Source organism: Gallinula chloropus, assembly GCF_964237585.1.
Source record: "Gallinula chloropus genome assembly, chromosome: 2".
In the NCBI taxonomy this organism is placed as follows: domain Eukaryota; kingdom Metazoa; phylum Chordata; class Aves; order Gruiformes; family Rallidae; genus Gallinula; species Gallinula chloropus.
This window is the reverse complement of record NC_140086.1, coordinates 125,786,187-125,798,711: the sequence shown is the minus strand read 5'-3', so window position 1 is coordinate 125,798,711 and position 12,525 is coordinate 125,786,187.

Sequence of the window (12,525 nt, the reverse complement as noted above, 5' to 3'; positions counted from 1 at the left end):
CAGTCTTTAGGACACTGAAAAGTACTTTAACTCCAAGTCTGTAGCTGCTTCATTAGTTTTGCCTTGATGGTAAGATAAGGGCTTGTGCAAGTGGCTGTAGAACCTAAAAGGCTGTTAATTTATGAAATAACAACTCAAGCAGCTTTCTTGGGCAGTGTGGCCTATTTTAGCATTATAAATTCAATTAGAGGGTTGGGTTTTTTTTTTTCCCAATCTCTTCATTTCTGTAGAGAAAGAAATCAGCATTTTAAGCATTTAAATGTCTTCTGGGCAGTAGCTATATATCACACAAGACAGTATTTCAGGACATCTTTATTTTCTTTGAGAAACTCTGCAAAAATACAGTATAATGTCAGTTATTGCTGGATGTGCATGCAGAGCAATATTGTTCTGTTGCCTGGTAACCAGTGAGAGGGAGGCACTTTGGAAACACTGATAGAAAAAGAGAAAGAGAAAGCTTAACTGCAAGCACTTGAGCAGAAGACTTATAAAACTGGTATTTGTTCCAGGTAGGTTTGAAGAGCAGTTTGGGTCAAGGTTCTCATTGAGCTTTGTGAGGGTTTGTGGGTTTTTTTCCCCCATTAAAAAACCCAGGAGGTTATTTTCTTGTTAGAATTTAATGACTAAGCTTCTTTTTTTTTTTTTTTCAAACCAGGTTTAAAATCTGCATAGGTTGGAAAGAGGCATGCTCCTTTTTCTTAATATACGTTCTTGAATACTTTTAGAAGGTGTGTTCTCCTTCAAACAATACTCTGATAGCTTTGGAACAAAAGAAATATGCAGAAGTGTTTTGAACTGATATTCTTAACAACTCTTGACGATCACAAAGGTATTTTCAAAGCCGAAATGCTCAGACAGTCCCTGGATTACTGAAGTGCTAGGTATCGCAATAAAAACCAGTTAATGAGCAAGAGATTTACTCAAAGAAACAAACACAAAAGTAAAACAGAAAATATTTTAGCTGGAATTCAGTCTGCCTGTGGCTTCCTGTTTCAGACGCAACAGAAAGTCAGCACGAAATCAAGGCAGAAGAGGTTCATAGGAACCCGTTTAACCTTTGGCCAAGCTCAGACAGAGTGCTCATCAGGACTTTATCAGGCTGGGTTAACGTGTTGTTCTCAGACGCCTCCCTGACTTCCTGCTTCTGGCCAGTGTCAGCGCCAGACGGTCCTTTTTCGCGTGGTCTTTCTTGCCGTAGAGCGAGCAGGAAGTGCTGAACGTCTGCCAGGCAGTTTATTGCTGCAAGATTTACAACACGGTTTTGAGAAGTTAAAGGGTGGTGTAACTCAAGTGTGATTGGAGATAGTTGTAGAACTTCAAGGTGCTAATCTTAAGGGAACCAAATGCAGCTTTCATTTTTTCTGGCAGCTAGTTAAACTCAGAAGCTTTGTCAGCCTTGTTGGTTTTACCTGTGGAGTATTGTTTTTCTCCGTATCATCATATGGAGCTATGGAGGAGGAGTGGTGCATCTCGAGACGTTGATCACTCCACTGGTTATTGTGTACTAGGAAAATTAAGGTCAGAGATCAACTCCTCCATAATATCCTTCTGTGGCATCCAGCTGGTGGCAGAGTTCATGTGCAGGACAAAGAACACATAAAAAAAATGATGCACTTCAAATCAGTGCATTAGCTTTTCACTTTTCCTTTTCCAGAACACCTGGAATATAATTAAAAATATATATAAGTACACAAGCACTGGAAAATTCTTAATTGGGTTCTCACTGATTAATATTTCCTGTTTACTCATTAGGTAATGGACACACCTTAGGACTAAGAAGAAATTTTGCTCTAATAGAAAGTCTTGTAATTTTTGCTAATACCTTAAATTTGATGAAAGTCTGAAGGAAGCTGAAAGATGAGCACTGGTGTTCTGACTCCGTTCTGACTCCACGATCGTGCCACTTGTTAACAAAATAATTCCTCCTCGTAGAGTGGTTCACTGAGCTCTTAAAGCCTTCACGCCGTACGTCACAGCAGACATGAGCAGTATGGGAGGGGGCTGTAACTGTCAGACACGGCTGGACTTTCCTATCAGGCCTCATAAAAGGTGTATCCTCTTTCTCTTCTCTGCTTGGTACCTCAAAGAAAGAACTGGTAAGTGACCACAAAACCTCATTCTTTGTGGATTTCTGTTAATGATGCTACCTGGGAGAAATACATCAGTAATGAGGGCAGACAGCCACCCTGTTACTGTAGAGGAAGAACAAAAACTAAGTCTGAGCTGTGTCTCACATTGAATAATCAACTAGCTAGATTATAGAGCGAAGAGCCAGCATTCAGCTGTCACCCTGCAATACTGGCTTGTGATTAGACAGGCAACACACTGCTGAGGTATCTGGATGTTCTTTTTTCCATCAAAAATGCTAGCAAGTTTGGGATCTGGTCATTTGCCTTGTTTAAAAAAAAAAAAAAAGTTCCCTTACAGAGATGCAGGACTGAGCATTGCTGCAGATGCTTGCCACAGGGCAAATGAAGGGTGACAGAGACTTAGCCATGCTCAGTGGGGCAGGCCTGAGGTCACGCTCAGAACCTAGCATGTCCTGTCCTTTCAATCTCAATGCCCCACAACACTGTTCAAATACAGCACAATGACTAGAAATACCTTGTACTTATTGCAAGCAATCACATACCTTTTTCATGGGGTTGGACTGAACTGGGATACAGTAATTGTTCATTGAGTATAAACTTGCATATTTCAAATAATTTGGAGGGCAATTATTATCACATAAAGTGTCTGTGCAATAATAATAATTGTGTATGATCTCATGAAGGGTTCAATCATTCCAAGTGCTGAATAGTCTCAAACAAAGTATTTAAGAGCCGGTTTAGCTTTACACAAATAAGTCGTCCAATTGACCTCACTAAGGCCACTCATCTACTTAAATGTCAACATGTATCTAAGTGCTTTCCTGGATTAGGGCCAGAACATTTTGTCTTTTGTAAGACAAGGCCCTAAGAAGACCTGTTGCAAATGGCTGCAGCCTGCAGAGTCCTGGAGAGGTGAAGCAAAATAAAAAAAAAGACAGTATCAAATTATAATATAGTTGTTCATTTATTTAAGGAATGTAGTTTATCATTAATGGCTGGCATTTCTGCAGAGAAAACTCTTGCTATATAAAGGCAGCAATACCAAGGAATGGAAAGGAGACATGATCAGGTGTTTGAAACACAGAATAGGCCTGGAAAGCAGAGGGACTTCAATGAGATCACGATTATCTTCTTAGTGACTTGAAGTTATGGGGTCCTTTGGCACTCGTTTTGCAATGGGGAGGCTATTTTATGTGTTACTGCTTCTGGAGTCCCAGCTTTATTGCTTGGGGAGGTCAAATAAAAAATAATATAGCTTAAAAATTGACTTTCCTGAAGGATGCGGTATACCTTTTCCCTCCTGATCCTTAGCTCTCTGAAGGGTCCCAAGTCCCTGAATTGCAGTTCATGAAGGTTCAGTGTCACTGATTGCTCTTGGCCACATTAGAAAATGGAAAAATCTAAATCCAAGCAATCCTCTCTCTCTACTGAGAGATGAAAGTGAACATAACGAGACCCCGAGTGTGTCACTATGAATCAAACTGAATTCCCTTCAAGGTAGCCAATGCAGCCGTTGTCTTGCAGGTCACGCCCTCAGTTGGTGTAGCCAGTCTAACTTTGTGCTCATGTATGTAGACAGAGTCTTTAATTTATGCGTTGAATTTCTAAACTGCAGACTTTTTACAAGGAAAAAAAAAGAAGCATATATAATTCTTTTTAATTGACAACGTGATAAAGAATGCCCTGAGAGCCTGAGGTTACAGAACAAAATACAGATATTCAGATAATTTCTCTAGGTTTTAATTAAGTCATAGATCATGAAATGTAAAATATATGTCAAGCTGCTGCCCAGCACTTATTGCTTCTCTGGGAATAACTGTCTTCCTGCTTGTATTACACCAACTTTTTGCCTGTCAGACAACCAAGGAACTCAGATAGCAACTTATCGAACCTTAGTGCTTTAGGTGAAGGTAAGGCAGAAGGGAGGCTCCAGCTAATTACAGTCTGCATTTCAAAGAACAGCAGCTCTGTGTGTAGAATAGTATGTTGTAATACTTGGTGGATCTGTAATGTTCAAACTGTTGTACTAATGTGTAAAATTAAGATGGAAGCTTTGCTTCGCTTGGCATATATGTCAGAGGAGTTCCTGTGAGTGAACGGTAAGGTTAGTCCAGCTACAAAGAAAAGGAAGAATTACAAGGCAGTTTGTAGATCTTCCATTACTCCTGTTTAAAAATATACTAGACACTTTCAGGAAAACTAGTTCATGTATAATGAAACCGTTGCAACGCCTTAGGGGTAGATAATTTTTTGCTGAATTCATTTTGGATTCTCACTGGATTTGTAAGTCACTCACATGTTAAAATCTTAAGGTGATTCCAAAAATCGGAAATTGAAATAAAGAACCCATTTATGGAACCTACTTCTTTTTCTGGCCAATTTTTGCTCTTTTCCTTGAGCAACACATATTTACCTTTACAGCCAGGATTTGTGAGGTGTTTCCTGTGCTTGGTTCTGGGGAACAGTGCTGCATATTGTTCTTTAGCTTTACTTGGTCCTTTCACATAGTTTGTCTTGCTGGAACATCTATTTAATCTGCTTCATGTAACTTCATCTGTTTGGGCTTTTTTTGCAGACCACAGCTTTGTCTTTTATTGGGAAAAAGAAAGGATACTCACCACAGAATGTGGAAACAAAGAAAACAGTCGTGAACATGTGTGTGCATAATCATCATCCAGAGACCGTGCTGATAAACAATATGAAACAAAGCATTATTAGTAAGTCAACAAGCTAGAAGAAAAAAAAAAAACCAAACCCCAAACTGGTTTTTTTCCAGTTGGACAGTATTTAAGTGTTATCTCCTCAGTTAGAAGTAATGAATGAAATCAGCAGAATTGAAAGTTCTGAGATAATTGGTCAGAAAAAGACCTCGACTTAGTTCTAAAGACTTGGGATAAACACACCTGCATTTCTAAATACCATGGGAGCCTTTGTGAAGCTTTGAAAGATCTGAAGTTAACTAAATCAGTCCCTGAATTTCATTGCCTATCTCATGTTAAAATGCTGCTCTTAATGAAGATTAATCAAGATAATTTTCCTTCCATTGACACCATCACCTTTTGCACCTGTACAGAATCATTTATGTAAAACGTCTGGTATTATTATGCTGCCTCTTACTTGAGACTTCCGATGATTAAAAGAAATGAAAACACAAAGACTCAGACTGGTAGAAATCAGTGAAGCCCACTGGCTGAAGTACACTGACAAACCTTTTGCCACACACAATGCTTCAGTTCTTCACTGCTTTTTGTTATAAATTCCTTCTAGCTACACACATAGACACCAGAAGACATTTTTTTCCAGAGAAGAAAGGTGATCAAGTGCTTGGGAAGGGGGTCAGGAATTTTGGAGGTCCTGGATCCATTTACAGCTGGTAGACATAGCCATTTCCTTAATTACTCAAACGATGTCTATGTGGTCTTTTGCGAGCAGATGCAAGATCACACTGTTAGCATTCCAAGCTGGATGGCCGTGTGCCAGCTCTGAGCTGGATGATGCCATGTATTTCTACAGTGTCAGTGACAGTAAGCCTTGATCTTGACTGGAACCTTCAGTCTTTTCTGTAATGCAGATACAAATAACACTAATTAAAAATTATTGCAATCAGTAATCTGGTCATATTCTTCATAAATATGTAAATTTATATTCTGTTTCTTGCTTAGGAAGGACTTAGGAACTTGGGGAGCAGGGAGAAATTTTAAATGGAGAAAAACCCCGATGTCCTCTGTCCCAGAAAGTGATTTTATTGAGTACTGAAATGGCTAACACCAAGCAGTCGAGAAGCATGCAGCTAGGCCTCAGTCCCTTCTGCTGGACAAAGCGCATACAGAACATACCAAGGTTGGCAATGTAGTCTGGAAGGGAAAATTCTTTCTTCAGCCTGCTTGTTACTTCCTTGTACCTGGAGGCAAAGAGCTCTTACATTCATAATAACAGATTGGTCTAGTTTTCTTCTTTCCTTGTACAGTCATAACTCTGGACAGGTAACTAATTTAATTGGATTCTATTATAATATTTTATCTCAGGACATTCTTTGCAATAATATTTTTCTTTCATCTGATCAACCTTTTAAAAATTTCTTTCTGTCCTCATCTGTTTTCAACTCTATTTCCAATTCCAGTGGCTACTAGTTCTTACTCCTTTTCTCCTACCACAACTTTCCATTCACCAATTCCTTGACTAAATTTATCTCACTCTTCAATTCTGACTTGCCCTTTATCTCACAGTTTGGCCTTTTCTTTTTCCCTGTCACTACATTAGTGCTATGGAATATGATAACAGCAATCCGGAAACTTGTTATAAGCAACTGTTAATAGTTTTTACCATTCTGTCCTTTTGTCCTTCTCTGATGTCCCTTTTCACTAAATTTCTCCATTCATCCTATATGCTATTTTCCTTAACTTTTCTGGGGTTTCTTCTTTCTGCCCACTCCTTTGGCAGTGACTTTGGAATGCTCAGGGGATTGAATTTGGTTATAGATTTTTATCTGGGATGGAGGAGGAAGAAGCAATTTGTACAATGAGATCAAGAAAAAGGTAAATGTCTAACAGGAGGAGCTGAATGGGAGGATGAAGGATGGAAGGAATTTTTTTTCTATACAAAAAGAAGTTAGACTAATGCTAGCTTGCTTTCCTAACAGGAAAAGGTGAGAGAACTAGAAATTCTTCAAGTATTGCTTAGTCTGACCGTTGTCCCACCAGATATCCCCTCTCGTGACGACTCTTCTTCCAGGAGTACATTGCCATAGCAAAGAACAGAAGTGGGGAATTTCCCTTCTGTTTTCTTGCAGAAGAAAAGTGGGGCTTTCCCCTTACTTCAGCTGCTGTTTACTTGGAAAATGAAGTTGCTATATCTTAATGGCGAGGTTTTATATAGTTGTATTTATCAGAAAATCCAGAGAAAACAGGAAAAGTTACATTGGCAGTCAGGACCCTGATTTCCACGGATGATATATGCAAAATGGAAATCTTTTTAAGAGACCAAGGAAAGCATATTCTATGTACTGCACTCCTGTTTGTGGTAACAGCAGAGTAGATGCTTAGTTAAGGTCTTCTGACCAGATGTTTCAACCATAAAGCTATTTCTAGTCAAGAAATTTTGAATATACATGTGAAAACATCTACCAATACAGTAACTTATTAGCACACTTAGAGCTAAAAATAAAGAAAACAAATGTGACTGTTAACATGCTTCAGAAGTTGAGAAAGATTGGGTACAAAATTAAAGGGTGGAATTGACTTTTGTTAAGACCTGTGCTGGTGTGTGTGACATACCCAATCCTGCCCTCCCTATGGGAAGAGAGCTGATGTTATTTTTTACATACATGAGCAATACAAACAAAATTAATGGGATTGGGGAACTCCCAAGACAAGCTCTAGTACAGGATATGATCTCACTGGCTTTTGTGATGCACTCTACCAATCCCCACATCAAACAGCATGATAGCCTATGTTTCACTACATGTTAGCAACGTTTTAAAAAATGGTTTCAGACTATTTGTGCTGTGTGATTTTTTTCTCTAATGACTCAAAGGAAATGCACTTCTGTTTTGGGCTATGATGTCTTGAATCAGCTCCTGTTCTCCCTCCACCTCTTCTGTGGGCATATACTACCAGATGATTTCTTGTAATTCAGAAAATGTACTAAACTAAAGTGAATAATGTGGATTTTGACTGCCATTCATTAAAAGAACTTCATTCCTCTTTTATACATATCTTTTCCTCCTTCTGTGGTGTTGTGTGTTGTAAGCTTTCTAACAAAAAAACCCCATCCTGATGCCAGCATATAGTTAACTGTTTATCAGCAGAAGTGCATGTCAACTTTCCTATTATGTCTTCAAAGTGAAGACATTGTTATGTCTTCACTGGCAATTCCTACTAAGTATGTGGGGATCCAGTATTTACCCTCATGGACACGATAAAATGATGACAATTTTAGAAGGACCTTGGCTGACAAAAATCAACCTATTTTATTTACTTGCTCTCCTATAACAGAAGAGATGCAATTTTCCTGAAAGCAGTGAGAGTGTTCAATATTGTGCTATGAAGAGCACTCACAAATTGTATCATCCTGAAATGACAAACTAAACACTTCCTGTTTTTTTTTTTTTTTATGTAACAAATTAATGACTATTTCTGATGATTATTAACAATTACCTCTCAGAAGAAAAGTTTAGGCTTGAAGAAGTTACAGAAGCTCATTGTGGGCTATTTTATTTGCATGCTCCTGTAATAATAGTCAGATGCCTCAGATTACAAAAATAGATGACTTATGAAATGCCTTATGTCCCAGAAGTCAAATGCCTCTGTATATATCCAGTAGTTACCAACAAATATAAGGAGGGACAGAATGAAATCCAATACTTCGCAGAATTCTGGCGCTCAGCCCATTTTGTAACTCTGTAACTTCTCCTCAGAGGGCAGAGTACAGCGCTAGGAGATGGCAAACACTGCATGCTCTTTTTAATGATGCATCAGAAGCACTTCAAGAAACAGGTTTGTTGTTGCAGCCTCTCTGGTAAAACATATGTGCTTCAGCTGAAACGCGCATGATGCAAGCCTCATCCACTGCGTCTGTCTTTCCGAGTAGAAGAAAATACAGTTTTCCCTCCATAGAAACCTTACCCAATCTAACCTCAAAATATTACTGTTACAAATTAGGTTTTTTTTCTTCCAGACAGTGATACTAGTATCAAACAAAAAAATGATTTTGTTTTCAGCCTTTTCAAGAGTGGCAAACAAGTAGCGTGTTATTAGAATATGGTAAACTCTCATTTCCAGTTAAAGTCACTTCAGGATCCCCAACAGAGTTACTAAAAAATTAATGCCCAGGTCAAGACTTCAAAAAGAGACTTAATTTCTAGTTTGCAAACTGAGGCCTTAAGGGAGCCCGATTTCCCAGAAGTCCTTCACGCCTGCTCTTTAACTTGCCATTAATGCATCTAGTTCATTATTTTTAAAAGGCAGGCCATGTTGTAGTTCACTTTTGAAAAATCTTGACCCTTTTTTAAAGATAAAAACAGAGCCTCATTTTCAAAGCAATGTGATTTAAAGCTACATTGCAACCAGCCAACCCTGCGGCATCACAGTCTTCATAACTGACAGTTTAGAGAACTTTCAAACGTTCCCGATTTGGTAGAAAACACTCCTTCTGGACTCAATGCTCTGTAGGGAAAGAGTTGATTTACTGTTAATCTCTTGTTAATCCTCAGCCTTCAAATTTAGTAGGCTGGTAGCCAAACTAATTGGCATGGTAGGTAGGATAGAGAGTTAGCATTCCTTAGACTGCAATTAATAGGCCAAAATGGTTGATCTGCTGGATAAAAAAAAAATAAAATAAAATCCTCACACTAGTATAATGAACTTTCCAAAATTATAAACATAATTAATTTCAAGTACACAATCTAAACAAATGCTTTCCAGTAAACAAATCTGTCAGTTTAGCCTATGTTTGCCTACGTACATCTTGCTGTCTTTAGTGCACATCCGTTCATATTCCCCTGCTTGTGCCGTCTGCTCTTTTTATGTGCATATGACACACCTGCACTTTACAGATGTTGTATATAATAATGCATTATTTATAGCTAAACTTTGCTTTCGATTAATTATGAATTAGATTCCAACTGTAATGGGACTGCTTAAACATGTATACTTAATTATAAACAAGTATAATAAACAAGTATGTGCAAGCCTGTGACCTGAACAATCAAGTCAGGCAATTAAAAAAAAATTATCACTGGGATTGTAGAGATATTTACAATGATGAAAAGACATATTCCAAACAGAGATGTCAGAAAAGCAATATTTAAACAGGATAATTGATAATTAAAGTTTTACATGTTTTGAATAAAAAATTTTTTTAGGATATTAACGATAATCTGATATTTGTTTTATTTAAATATTGGCCATTTAGTCACTTGTTAGGGGCTTAAACATAGCCTGTTTCTTGGCAGGTTTCTACTACCACACTATTTGAGTTAGAAAAGTTCAATGTGTAATGTTAGCTCAGCTGTGGAACCCTGATATTTAATAGGATTTTATGAAAATACCTCATACATGCACATGACTGCAAGTTCTCCTGATTAAGTATTGCCACGGAGGTGTCTTTTGATTCCATTATAATCCTCACTTTGTGTAACAATTAAACAAATAGAGCCTGCTGAGGCCACTATTGAATAATGGCAGTGAGAATGTTTCTTCACCCCATGATCTTCAAAATGTTGTGGCAAAGAAAGTGTATGGTTTATGTTAATATATATATAGTATATATATCTCACTGGAATAAACAAGGTATCTCCAGAGTAGCCCAATCTTGGCTGCCATTGCTGGGACTTTGGAATTTATGGGGAAATAATAAAAACCAGTGAATCGTCGTCAAAAGAAATCTCAGATTCAGAGAAATAACTATTTCCTTCCTCCATCTTTCTAGCACAACCTTTGTAGTTTAGTGCCTGATACCATGTTTTTATCAGTAATTAAATTTCAGTAACTAGAATAAGCATTACGTTGACTTGCAGGCAATGTGTCCTTAAGATGAGGTTCAGAAGTTTTACTGCTTCCTTTGTATTAAATCATCACTTTTACAGCCAAAAGTCTGGCAATGTCTGCAGGTCTTGATATCATTCATTACAGAACTGCCAAGGCTAAAGTTAAATGATTTCTTTTTCAGAGGTGTTATCTTCTTTCAATACAGGTTGGACAGATAAGTAGAGTTGAAAAGGGAGGGTTTTTTTCCTTCTTTTTTTCTCTGTGACAGGACTGATCAAATTTTGCTGAAGGCCTTCAAACTGGTGTTTTAGTATGTGCATCTTAAGTAGCTACCTGGCAGAAAGCACACATCTTCCTCCTCACCAGTTTACTGGTGATGCTCCATGACAAATGATTCTAATAACATTTTGTACCTGTTGCCTGTAAATCTCATCTTCCAGAAGAAACAGTGATGAACCTAACGACAAAGTGTCTCCTGTAGGGATGGTTTGTGATGTGCACATTTGCAGATGCAATACTGAATGTTTCTTTATACTCAAGGCTGCCTTTTACTACTTCAATTAGCCAGGCAAGATGTTTAGGCAAGAGGTGTTCAGATAAAGGCAAATGGTGAAATCACTGTATTGTTAGCTAAAGAAAAATGCAAACTTTGGGTATTTCAAATCTCAAGTTTTAATATTAGTGTCCTGCAGTGTTTACAGCCCGAATCCTGCAGATGTCTTGGTTTTCATTTAAACTTAAGCATTCTTAACAGTTTGATTAAAATTGGGACCATACACATGTGAGCAGTGTCAGGTTCCGAACTGAGTAAGCAATATCCTCCGAATCAATTCGTATTTTCTCCCAAGCTGGATCATACTTCATGGTACCTTTTTTCCTAGTGTCAAACACCATCGTCATGGACCAGAGACTAATGATTTATTACATATAATTATTATGCACCTGAAGCAGGTTTATTACGTGGGAGTGGCGGGGCACTTCCATGATACAAACCCAAGTCACTTCCTGCATGGTTTCCTGTATCTTAGTTCTTAGACCTCTCACCTCAAGGGTGGGTTATTCGGTCTTTTCCATGCTACAGAGATAACTATTTAACAACAGCCATGAGCAGATAACTGCTAAACTGGTGTCATAGTCCCACTTGTGCTCTGTCTTCCTTCTGTCCCAGTGTCTCTTGGTTTCCTTCCTATAGTGTGGCACAGTTTTCTAAGGGAAAAGCTCTCACCAGCAGCAAGTCTGTAAGTTGTCGGCTGTCTGATGGCAGCGGAGGCAGAGAAGTGAATCCCTTCAAGGAAGAGTGGATTAAAATAAGTGCTCTCAAGCCCCAAGCAGTCTATTCACTAAACCCTGACAGAAGGAGGCACCGTCTCCGCGGCTCTCTGTGTTTCAGAGTGAGATGCCCCTTGCTGCCCTGAAGAAGATGGAGGTGCCTTCCCATTGGAGACAGCTCACACGGCTGTGGGCCACCAACAGCCCGAGATATTCCTCTGCAGTCTGTGGGATGGCCCTGGAGCTGAGGGACAGGATTAACTATATACTCTTCGCTCCAGGGTTTTCACCGTGTGACTCTGCACTAGCACACCAAAGGGGGGTATTATGCTTGGCACTCGATACCCATGATAGGTGTCTGATCGCTGGTGTCAAGGCTCCAGACACACTCGGTGATCTTCGGAGGGCAACCAGCGGAACCTAAATTAAAATCATAGTGGTTTTGTTTGACTATAATCCAAGTCTATCTCTTGCATGAAGCACTTCAGCCAAATGCTGAAGGTCAGATGGTCCATCTTGGGTGTCTCTTTGCTCAGTGCCTCTCCCCGCTCTATCACCGCGATTCTTAATTTCGCCCGTGCTGTCGATGAGGCACCTCCCTATCTGACTCGACTTCTGAATTTCAAGCAGAGGGCCAAGTGCCTCGACTGTGGCATTCAACTTAATCACGAAATATCAAG